Source organism: Dromaius novaehollandiae, chromosome 2, assembly GCF_036370855.1.
Source record: "Dromaius novaehollandiae isolate bDroNov1 chromosome 2, bDroNov1.hap1, whole genome shotgun sequence".
Classification (NCBI taxonomy): domain Eukaryota; kingdom Metazoa; phylum Chordata; class Aves; order Casuariiformes; family Dromaiidae; genus Dromaius; species Dromaius novaehollandiae.
In genome coordinates, this window is record NC_088099.1 from 157,636,720 (window position 1) to 157,649,647 (window position 12,928).

At 39.3% G+C, this 12,928-nt stretch overlaps 1 protein-coding gene across 9 annotated transcripts in view; it reads left to right on the top strand.

Moving 5' to 3' along the window:
* RNF139 (ring finger protein 139) overlaps positions 1-12,928 on the top strand; it is a 43,361-nt gene that overhangs the window by 15,652 nt on the left and 14,781 nt on the right. For all 9 annotated transcript variants that reach the window (XR_010388056.1, XR_010388061.1, XR_010388054.1 and 6 more), the window contains 2 exons: positions 341-416; positions 3,313-3,503. The gene's annotated coding sequence lies outside the window, so the exon portion shown is untranslated. The remainder of the gene's footprint in view (positions 1-340; positions 417-3,312; positions 3,504-12,928) is intronic.

Consider the following 12,928-nt stretch of genomic DNA (forward strand, 5'->3'; position numbering starts at 1 on the left):
CCCTGCAGGATGCCCCATTAGCTTTCTTTTTCCTTTCTTCTTAGTTCCGCTAGCCATCCCAGTTCTTTTATGTCTTCTTATTCAAATGTCATTACTGAATCTTAAAGAAGAAACTCCATCAGCTGAACATGTCCTTTCTCTGAAGACCCACACCATTTAGACTTCTGACTTGCAGCATGGAGAGAAACATGGATTTAGAAATGTTTTTCAAATTGCATGCATGGTCAGCCAGACACATGTGTAGGCAGTAATATATCAATGAATGTTTAATGTCGCTACAAATATTTTAGGAACAGCAAATCACCCCTGAATTATTTTGATGTTGTGCTTGACATTTCAGGTTATTTTCGCTAGTTCTGGAGGAGGGAAGATGGTGAGGGGGAGTGAAACCTACTGTCAATATTTTTCCTCTGAAGGTTTGTGACATACTTACCATTAACTGTCTTCAAACATTCTCAATTTTGAAATAATTGCTCTACTGTGCACAGTGTGCTGAAAGGAATATTGTTATACCTTTAGGTGGATTTGATCAATGATTATGAAACTCAGAAGCATGGTTTTTGTACCTTGTGATGGATTCAAACTTGCTGTTCTCTAAATTTCCTTGCCCTAGAATCTACTGTAATATTGGACTTCCGCTGCCAAATTCTCTTCTGGACTCTCATCAGAATCAGAAAGGTCCTATTAAAATGCAATTGTTTGTACTTAGTGTTTGATGTTACAGAAGGATTTATTAGCGCAGCAACTGAATTGAAACCTAAAATAGGAATTTTGGTCATATGTGGAAATGAGCCTGTAAGTTTTATCTTAGTTCCTATTCATTTTTAAGAGGCCCCCATGGGGGAGGAAGAAAGCAGTTTTCTCAACCTGTGCAGTGGACATTGAGTTCTACAGATTCTGAATGGGTGGGATGTGCTCCTGCCTGTCTACTGACCTGCTAGATTGGTTTCCTCCAGATCTCTTATTCTATTGTCTGTCATGAAGCTCCATTGTCAAAGTCTGTGATACAGTGTTGGCAGCACAAATGGCTTAAGAGCAATCTAAAATTGTGAGATTTTATAATAATTCATTACTTCAGCTTTAAGTAGTTTTATATTTGTTTCTGGGAAAGCAACAAATATGTTCTACCAAGAAGCAAATAAATAACTTATCTGAACAGCTACTTAAATATGTTGCATTATAGAGGATAGTATTTGTAGCAGAAGTGAAGCTGTCACACAATGCTTTGTAGTAACATTATACACAGTAAGTTAAGGTTATCCCATCTAAGTTACCATGGAAGACCAGCCTGCTCCATTCACTCATCCCAGGAGGCTGAGACTGCTGTGTGCAGCTGCTTCTATTCTGATCCTAAGTGGGCAGCAGAGAAATGGGAGCAGGGAGGTTTATAGCCTGAGGTCCCTGGGACCCTAACCCAGGACTGTAGTAGTGTAGACAAATAAGGGCTGGGCAAGGACTAAAAAGGCACAAAAGCTTGTGTGGGGGCATACCTGAAGGTGGCAAATGCAGACAGATCACTCCAGCCTAGGGTGTCTTCAGAAGCAATCTAACAGGCCAGTGAAGACATAGCTAATGACACATCACTCAGACACTTCTGTATCCCCATCCTATGAAGCCCAAAGGGCAGTTGGTGCAGCTGCAGAGCACTGTGCCTGCACTGTACATCTATTGGCAGCTCAAGACATCAGTTTGCAGGCTCAGAGCCCAGCCAGATGTGAGCCAGTGCACATGTTCCTTGGCCTTTGTTTTATTTTAATAACAAGTAAACCCTCAGTAAGAGTTTGGTTTCCTCTTATGTTGATAATCTTCAGTTTTTGCAACTGAGAAGTTAACAACAAAACTGAGTGAGAGGTATTACTTAGAGCTGTGTGCAGCCACAATGCAGGCTTGGGGAAGGGAAGGAGGACTCTGAAACCTCACGTCCACCAAGTGACATGGAGCACATGCCACACCAGGCAGTAAAGCTGCAGCTAAAACTCTCTCATCCTCCCCCAGGAGAGCCACCTTGCCAAAAATTCACTCCAACTTGGAACTGGCTCCATCAGACAAAATGAGTAGTGAGAATGGAAAAAAAACATTAACACAATGAATTCAGTAGCAAAAGTCGAGGGTCGCTTCAAGGGACCAAGATTTTAGCCTTTGCATTCAGCTATGGAATTGCCTCTCTTGAAGTGCTTAGGAGAGGTCCAGTAGTTACTTTCAATAGCCCTTAATGAGATAAATAAATCCTAAAAACCCGCTGCTTCCTAGAACTGTGTGCTTAAGTTAATCTTCCTGACTCACGTAAGTGAAGATTAAAGAGTATGGTAAAGAGCAGCTAATGGCTCAGGAAGGAGTTTTTCTTTCTCTTCCTGGTTACAGTTCTACTTATTTTATTACCTTATTTATCATCTCTAATGATGTGTGAGTACATATGGAAGCTGGGGACATTTAGGAAAGAGTGAAATGGCCCTTGCTCCAACCACTTTCTGTGTATACAGCAGCCAAAGAGATAACGTGTCCCAGAACAGGAGTTTAATGAACTTATTTAGTGGAATATGACATTTAAAAGACAGCGAAGTGAGAACGATGGGTTTCATATGGCTAATTGCTTAAATAATATGAAAACTACATGAGTCTGAAGAACAGCCTGAACTGTTCAGAGGCAACGAGAGTAAATGACTTTTTCTTCTCTAGCATATTCGTGAAAAGCTTGCCAGGTATTTGGAGGTAGACAATAACATCTAGTGTGTTAAACTTTGTTGTAATGGTTGGTGAGAAGCAAAAACTACTCAATGCATTACACCACATCTATTATTGTATTTTGAATTCTTGCACATAGACAAAAGTGCTTGGCTAAAAAAGAGGTTGAATTCATGCTTACCATATGCAGAAATAAAGCGGATATCTTTCTGGGAAATGAAGAGTAAACTATTTCTCCACAGAAGTCACTGGGAATTTTTCTTTGCACTTCAGTGAAGCAATCCAAAGACATTAAGAGACGAAGAAAATTAGCATAATCAGCTCATGTTGTTTAATCCTCCTAGTCCAACCCAGGAATATTCTCTATGTGTTACTGGTTAACTCTTTTGTCCAGGCCAGGTTTATATGACCTGTAATTTCCCTGTTCCACTGACTGTTGTAACTGGCACAGTGTGCATCTTGGATTTTGTAGAAAGATGCATTACATTTAATTTCTATTTTAAAATTGTAATTATATTAAGTGCAATGGAGAAAGGAGAGCCTAGAACAATGTGGGAGCTACAAAAGAAAGTGCTTTCCAATCTGACTGTTTGTATATGCATAATACATATATATTTTTGATTCCTTAAGAAAGCCGCCAAGATTTGGTCCTGACAGGAGTGAAGACCAGGATGGAGCTCAGTGATGGATGACAGACTGAAGGACACAACAGAAGAAGAAGGGCTTGTTGTAGGAGTTTAACGAGAAAACTAAAGGTCCTCTTGAAAGCCATACTATTTCTTTCAAACAGCAGGAGCACTGAAGGCTCAGAACTACCACAGGTAAGAAAATTAGTTTCTGTTAAGCAAATATTTATACCTCACTTCAGTAGTGCTTGGTGCCTGTCACTGTAATGTTTAATTCTGTGTGGTCAGAGCCATGACTAATACAGAAATCCTTTGGGACTTCATTTCAAATATTAGAGCTGAAAATCCGATCCCTCAGTTCAGTCAGCACCTAAACTTCCACTGATCAAGGTGAAATCATCTGCAGGTAGCCTCTATCTGAGACGAATGGGATATGCATTGTTGACAGAGCATGCAGTGATTGCACATTACCATTTGAACAGAATTTTGACATGAATGAATGAGTATTAATGAAATGCTCTCTGTTACAGTGGAAAAAAGCATGTTAAATAAGTTGTTTCCATCATTTTCTCTTCATAGATGAAGAAAATCAAACACTTAAAAAAGATTCCGATACTTCTACTTGATTTTGTGTCACTAAACAAAAATAATATCAATTACGAAATAACTTTTCCTGTTTTTCATGGACTCAGAATAAATCAGTTTCTTCAAATCCACTGCATCAACAATATGACAATTGCTGACAATTTGGCTTTATGGCCTAACACTGTTCCAATACACAATCTGGATGTTATTCCAACACACAAAATCTTAAAGAGGAAGCGGTAAAACTTAGTTTAGTGTATTATGCCAGTGGCTGGGATAAACATCCTGACAACCAGAAATGGAGATGTGATAAAATTTGACAACATAACTTGGCTGCAAAAAGAATGGATGGTTTTAAATGGTTCTGAGAACACTGGACAAGGATGAAACCATCTACCAACAGTGTAGGTTGTCCTGTATAACTGATTTTGGGCAATGGCTGTAATTATTTTGTGCTTTCTAGAGATTAATGTGGCTTTGGAAGTTGCAAAGTGCACACACACATACCTATGAATCATTTCTGAGTGGCACATTTATATTCTTGCAGATGTTATCTTCTAACAAGAAGAAAAACATTGCAGTCATCATGGTTTCTATTTTTAAACTGACTTTGAAAAAAAAAGGCAAACAAAAAAGTGCTACAAAAAACCTGCACCAAAGAGACAGAATAATAACGGCATATACACTCAGTCCCTGACGGACAAACACATCACTGTAAGGTCTAACATGTCCGAGCTCTTTCCATGGCTTTCTTGCCCTCCTCCTGCAATCACCAACAGCATGTGTGTTTAAGAGTATGAGCTAGTCAGACCAGAAAACACTTCTTGCTTTTTCCGTAAAGAGCCTAACCAAAAGGGATTACAGGTTTTTTTATTTCAAGATTTTGTTTTTGTTGTTAAAAATACCAACTTTTTACCCCAAGAAATATTCCCCCCAGTTAAATTTCTTGCAGAAATGTTTTAACTTTTACTGCTTCAACTGACAATGGAGATTATTTTGTTTTTTAATAAAATATATGCATATCAAGGTACACAAGATCCACCTACTCTTCTTCCCTCTGTGATGTTTTTAATATTTTTTCAGTTTACTCCATATATGTGCTGCCAAGGTCAAATAAAGATATTGAAGCTCTTAGTGTCAACAGTTACCATCTTTACCACAAGAGGACGGGGTACATGTGTGTTTTCAGGCTGTTGTCTTACGACTGCTTTAAGCTTCTCTGCGCGTATGCTACTGCTAGATGAGGCGGTTTGGTGCTTAACCCTGCTTCTGGTGCATGACCCCATCCTCTTCCTCAGGCCAGCAGTTGCAGTCATGGGTTAAGGATAATCCACGTCAGGGAACTAATCTAGGGGGAAAGAAAACAGCTGCTCAGTCCGTAGTCTGGTTCATGTTTAGCCACATGAGCTCTGTACTGGGATTAAGGGAGGCCACAGAGCCGTGTTGCCAGGAGATGAAAGAAGGGAGCACACATTTCACCCATGGCACAGATGTCAATCAGATCCAGCTGATCAAGAAACGGCACCCAGATGGCCTGAGCCAAATCCTGCTAAAGCAGTGCAAGCACTCCACATCATCTCCTCCCACTTGGAAGGATTTCAGGGGTGGCTGACCAGGGAGCGCGTAACTCACACAAAGCAGCGTTACAAGCACCCTGGCCAAAACACCTGGAAACAGTGTCGGGGGGTGTTCAGGAGCCAGAGTTGCTCCTGGACTCCTGAATTATCCTTCACAACTTGAAAGGGTTTCCCACAATGCTGATCAGTAGGGAGCAAGTCCTATTTAATCAGACTCTGGGTAGGGGCCAAGAATTTGGCTCTCAAAAAGGAAAATGTGCATTTTTTTTCACTGACAGTGTAAATAAAGATCGTTTTATAAGAATTGCCATGCCAGACAAATTTTCCATACATGATATCTGCAGACTTTTTTTATCTGGGGAAATCTAATTCTGGGTAGTCTGAGGCTGTAATTACAGGAATATTTGCTCAGAAGCAGTACCAGCACAAGGCTTGTGCAGAAACTTTTGAGCTGGACTTTTGAACTGTCCAGCTAAAAAAAGAAAAGCATTTTTTTCTTCCAGTTTTTTTCCAGCAGGATCCCTTTCCCAGTTCAGTTCATCATGAAACCAATGCTGTGTAGCTTAATGTAATATAATACATCATAGTGGCAAAATACAAATTTTAGAAGGGAAAAACTCCATTCTGGATGTAGATACACCGACGCAAGTTATTAAAATAAGCATTTGTAGGAATTTTGCTTCGGTTCATCACCAACCATTAGTACCAGAAATAGCAATGTGCTAAGTTACTTGAAATTAATATTGAACATCCATCTTCTTGCTGTGCTAGGGTAAAAAGCATCAAGAGTATTCCTTTTAGCTGTTTCTCTACCCTGCTGTTATAAAAATCGTCAATGGCAGAATTTCCACAGCTTCCTAGGAGGCTCATCTCTGTGCTGAGCTGCCTTTATAGCAAGGAAGCTTTCTGTAAAATCTAATTGAAAAATGCTTAACTGCTTATTAGGCCACTGTCGTCTTGTCCTGCTCTCAAAGGTTATGCAGAAAGCATGATCACCAACTGTCTTTTTTCCCCCAAAAATCTCCTGGTATTCTAGGCAATAGAGTGCCATCATCATTTATTTATGGATATGTTTTGTTCTGGGGGTTGAAATGCTTGTAACTAAAAGAGATAAATTTTATCTTTAACATGAAATAGTGGGAAAGAGGGGGTTAGGCTTCTCGCCCAGTCTCATCTATAACACCAGACTTTGCTGCAAAATTTGGAACTTCTTGTAAAGCTGGAGTATTTTCAAATAAGCAGTAGAAACATATTCCTCTTTCCTTTCTACATATACTTTTAAATACTGTCAAGTTTAAAGCTTCTGTTTCATTCCTTGATCCTGACAATTCTAGCTGCTCAAGAGTATTCATATGGAGATCAGGTCAACAAAAGTTTTAGTAGTAAGACTAAGGCAAAGGTAAAAACAATACATACATTAATCTAAGTACTTTCCCCTCCTTGTGATAGATTATATTTTGTTTTTATCAGCCTTTTTTTCCCCAAAAATCTTACCCTGCTCTTTAGCTCAACTGCAAGGAAAGTGATTGTATAGACGGGAGGTTTTGTACAGCATTAGTGTTTGAGTCCACCCTGAGCAATGATGGAAAATTACACTTTCTACAGGGATCAGTTCTCTGTCTGGTCCTATTCAGTAAATGCATGGAGCCCCTGCGTGATCTAGCAGTACATACTAAATGGTACACAATTCCCTCTATGCTCTCACATACAGTCACTACAGTGGCCTAGTATGCAAAAGTCATAACTAAAATGTAGATGATTGAAGCCTACTACATTCAAAACAAAAATTATGCTGGTGGCAGAGAGGAACATTTTGAGTTAGAAGAGTTTCCTCTTAAATGCATATCCACAACTAAGCCAATTCTGAATGTAAGACCCTTGGATTCCTCACTAGCACCAACTTCTCACATAGCTACATCAACATTATTGCTGCCACCTCCGTGTATAAAGAATTTTCGTTCTGTCCCGGCGGACAGTGACTTTACTTCAGCTAATCATGCTTTTGTGACATCTCAACTGGACTATAGCAATACAAGAAGTCTGGCCATAGAGCTTTTGATAAATGTCTATGTAATATATATGACATTTCTTCAGAACCCTGTCCTTTGCTCCTTATACCAGTTTCCCTGGCAATATTTAATTAAGTTCCATTCTCTGTCCTTACCCTTATGGAACCAGTAACCTGAGCCCAGGATATCTGAGAGATTAGCTAAAGTCTATGAATGAAAATCACAGCCAACAATTTCAGTTCTCTAGTGAAGTGGAATATCTTACAGTCAGAGTAAAGCTCCTCTGTCTGGAAAGTTATGTTTCTTGCGGTGCTGGACCAAAGCTGTGAAATGATCTCCCACAAGTAAGAGATATTATGAGCATCTTGACATTTTCTTTAAGTGCTAGATGTATTTCTTTGACTTCGTCTTCTCTCTGAACACAGAATATTCCCACACGGGAATGCCGAATCAGTGAATAGTTTGGAGCTTTGTAGAAACCGAAAGTTCAGCCCCTACTGGAAAGTACTTTGGTTTACTTGACACTTCTAGCCAACTCAAAAATGAGTTGATAAATTAAGAGTCTTATCCAGTTGCCAACAACTGGAATGATAGGCAGAATTTCTCTACTTCTAAGGAAGTAAAAGGACTGCTTGTCATTCTGCAAAATATTCAGAAATTGCCAGTCCTTGGTAGCTGTGAAGGGGAAGTGCCAGACTGTAAAGCAAATCTACATTCATTTTGTGTTTTTCCTTGCTCCTACCCATGCTGAAGTTATGGAAGGAAAGAAGAAAATAGCAATAATAAAGCAAATCAAATAATTAATAGCAGATTATAATTCATTATAATTTCATAATGCAAGAAAAAACATCTTCTGCCCATCATGAGAGTGCATGCAGGATCATAAAGCCCAGAGTTGGGAGGAGGTGTTTGATAATATTTGTAACGTCATTTGTCTGCCTATTACTGAGGCAGACACAAAATGAAGGGCTGCTCAGGTGCAAAAATGGCACCATGTTACGTCACTCGAGAACACGTCCCACATCAGTGATGCCAGTGGGGTCAGAGGAGCTCGACTCCCCGAGCACTCCTCTCCCCCAGTACATCTGCAGCTGTAAATTCCTGCAAATTTTGTTATCGTATGGTTTAACCATTGCAAAGATAACTAAAATGATGTAACATTTCAAGTCTTGACTGTGAATTATTTTATTCTTAAAACCCATTGGCACACTGGCCTTCCTCCCACAAAACACGCCTGCCATCTTCTGGCCAGCCCACCATACATCTAGGGGCTGGCTGGAAATGCATTTGGAGTGTCTGTACTGAATGGACTTTTCCAGTTGTTAAAGCAATCAACCAAGCAAGCAGGCTGAAATTAAACTTTTTTTTGGAATGTCATGTTTCACTGATCAGAGAAGAATTAATCTTTCAAGTTGTGCAAAATTCCTCTCTCTTGCTTCATAAAGATTTGCATGAGCTTTTCCTTTTATCCTCATACCCACAAATAGCCTGAGGGTTTCGTTTTATCCAAGTCTAAAAAAGACATTCAGGCAAAACAATCATTATTCAACTGTCTTTACATTTAAATCACAATTTTCAGTGGAATTTATAGGAAACCAAGTTTGATCAAAATGGGAATGATGGTTCTCATGAACCTGTATTGAACACCAAAGTTGTAGTGGAACTTGAAGCTGGGCAAAGTTCATGTGGTGTTGGGTTCCAATGCAAATATTTGTTGTGGCTGTAATCGAAGCCAATGCTAGAGCTTGGTATCACCTTAGGAAGCTTCAAGGAACTTGCTAACTAAGAATAAAAAAACTTGTTCAGAAGTCAAGTGTTAAGTTTTGACAACAATTCTTTGCTCCTCAGAATCTTCAAAACAAGGCTGAACCTCTTTCTGAAGAATAGAATTTGTTATAGGTACAGGGACTACTGCTTGCAGTTTCACAGCCTGTTATACAGAACTTCAGATTGGAGGCACATAATGACTCCTTTTGTTTTTAAAGTCTGTGATTAACCCACAAGAGCAGACTGAGTATTTTTATTTCAGGATAGAGCCATTCTGTAGGAAAAGGAAATCATATGAAAATTGTAACACTTCACAAAATCATATTTCATTAATAAATTTGAGAGAAAATTTTAAAAAGTTGTGAAAACCTGTTCCAAGCAGCACAATGATTTAGATTTTTTTTTAATTTGGGAATATTTTTGTTTCATTTTCTACTATGCTATATATTACAATGTCATATATAGCCTATAATATAGGCTATAATATATGTAATACATGCATATAACATACATATGACGTGTATTATACATATACATATTACACATATACATATTATATTATACATATACATACTGTATGTATCAATGAAGATACTAAATCTTAAAAACTTGAATTGCTCAGAATTTTTGTATTTTCAGTGCCTCAATTTTAAAATATAAAATTTCTTCATAAAATAGAAATTCTGCCCTCCACATCACTTATGGTGAAGCAGGATAGTGTGGGAACTGAGACTATCCATACAACCATATAAAAATCAGTTGTGCAAGTTTCAGTATCCTCCAAAACTACGAATGCCATTATGCCCTTTCCTACATCAGTTACAGAGATTGTGCTATTCGGCCCTTAATGACACACTTCACCAAGCTTAAGTCAAGTGAAGGGTTGGGAACCATCTGGGTTCCCAAGACAGTCAATGAGAAGATGCCTTCTCTGGCATTTGCAGACAAGGATTCAACCTGTCTGAAGTATCTAAGACAGTGGATATCCGTCTCTCTTTGCGGACTCTTCAGGGAGCCTAGGTAATTAACTTAGAGTAGGCTTTTAGATGGCAGTTAACTGGGATGAATCCTACTCAGCATGACTGCCCAGACTGTATGGAGACACAGAGAACAGGCTACTCTGAGCACTTTTGCTGTCAGCTGTGGCACGCAGCCAGTCACATTTGCAAGACAGGATTCACCCCTCCCACAGAACTAGATCATGCATTACCTCATTTTTTTCTAAGCCTTAAGCCTACTCTGTAAGGTTCATGATAATCTCTGTACTGAGACACATTTTAGTCAAAAATTGTAACCCAGTTCAGCTAGCTTTAGCTTAGAAGTCAGGAGCCATCCTAAACTAGATACCCAGGCTCCAGCTGTCGTAGGCACAGATTGACAAGTACCTCCAACTGAAAATTCATCCTCCTTGTCGTTGATACAATCTTCAGATGAGAGAAATTTTTGGACTCTTCCTGCTGACTGTAGATGATGTCTCAGTCTGGCATAATCTTATCTAACTTTAGGTTCCCCTGTTAGAAACAGTCACATTTGGCCCCTCAGTATAGTCCATGGAGAGAATAGGAGGCGTCTCTAGACGCTGATGAAATCGAAGAGCTGATATGCCTTTGGACCAGCTTGTTTCTCTCCATCGACAACAGAGGAAGTGAAGCTGACAGGACTTTCAGCTTCAACTCTGCAGCTCAGTGCTTAACATTAGGCAGAAGCAGTCCAATCTTCTGCATCAAACCTGCTGTTTTATCACCATTTATCTCTGTTTAATCCAATCTGGATTTCCCTGGGAAGGAAAGGCCAGAAAGGCCATTGCTCTGAGTCTTCCTTTGCCCTATACTACAAATCACTTGTGCTCCACTTCCCATGAGACAAAACTGTGCTAGCCTCTTCCTCCCATCCCCTCATCAAGATGGTGGCTGTATGCAGTCCTAGTTACATTGATCCCTCTAACCCAGCCTCACGCATGGTTAATACTCAGAACTGTTTTTTTTTTTCACTGACCAAATTCAGTGTTTTAAAAACACCTTGGTGAAGGCTTTCCGTGGGAGCAATGGATTTGCTCTACCAGGGAGGATCTTTCAAGACCACCTTTTTTGCTGTGGCTGGTCTAGCTTCCAGTGCAAGTCTGATTCTTTCCACTTTTGTCTCTCATAAATTGCCTATAAACAAAGATCTCCCAGGTTAGTTCTTTTAAAGACTGAAATCATCCTGAGAAATGTGTTATTTTAGTTGAAAATAGAAAATGATTCTTTCTAGTGCACTTTATCAATCAAGAAATTGTTACATTACAGAATAGTTCACACTTTCAATTGGTTTTAATTAGTTTGATATTAGCTAACTGATGTTAACTAGCTTGAAGTTGTCTAACTGGTGACTAGCAGTACACTTCTGGCCTGTGTACAGTTTTCAGTTATCAGGGACTAACTAGATTTAGTAGCCCAGCCCACAGATTAGCAAAAAACAGCTCTTGCACGTGACTGTGTATGCAAAGGGCAGGGGAACTAGGGCCAGGGCTGCTCTGCACGTGACTTCAGAAAACTGAGCTTTGCGACTGAGATCTTCTCTCTAAGGCTTTGTACTGGTAGGGGAGTAGGGGAGATTGGCAATTACTGTGTGAGACTTAAGAATGTCTTTGTAACATTGGCCAGCTTTGCCAGCACAGACGTCCACTTCCACTGGGAAGTGGGGGAAAGCTCTAGTGGACAAGACACAGCCCACTCACAACAGAGAGACTAGTGACTGACCAAGGAAACAAGTAGCACAAATGGTGAAAATAATGTCACCTCCAAAGCCATGGGAACCTGCCTTGCTCCTTGATTTTTCACTTTGTAATTTGGAGGCTCTACGATTGTATCCCAGATGTTGCTAAATATCTGAGAGAAGCAGTTCTACAAGGCCTTTGTTTGTGTGTATTGAATTAAAATAGCAAAACCTTGCCTTTCAGATGGACGACTTATCACATGCAGCCATGCATGACCTTTTAAGGGAAAAGAAACATGGAGACTAATGTATAATTGTTTGGATTAGCTATGAAAAACAACATATAGATCTAGGTTCTGTATGGTGCAGCTGCTGTCTAGTTTGTGTTTTTAAAGAGGAAATTTTCATTAATTAGGTTAAAAAATAACATTAGGACTGTACTTTATTTCAAATATGTATCTAGGGCCATAGCTGTAAAACACAAAGCATGGCTAAGCTCAGAGAGACACAATGGCAATATTTGTTCTCTCACATCCTCCACACAAAATATCTGTTTCTCTCTCTAAATCAGGCAACATCATTTCTGAACTTTTGCCTGGTTTTGAAAGATGCAACTGCACTGATGGTCAGGCTTTTCCAGCTGCCCACCTATTTTAGAAAGACATTTTTCTGTGAACAAATAGTTACTAAGCTTATGAGAAGTAATAGCCAAGAACAAAAACAAATATTAAAATCCAGAAAAATATTGAATATCAATTTCTAGGATAAATTTCTAGCATCTGTTCTGAGATACTTTGATGATATTTTACTACTTCAACATTCTAGAGTTATTTTTACTGGATATGTATTTTGCAGTAAAGCATGCTGCCCTTTCTACCATGGATTAATAGCAGAACTAGGTTGGATATGTGAATCTGTTAAGAAAGGACATGGTATCCAAAAGGCAAGCACCTAACACAGCCTGCCTTTAGCAAGATGCACTCAAAAA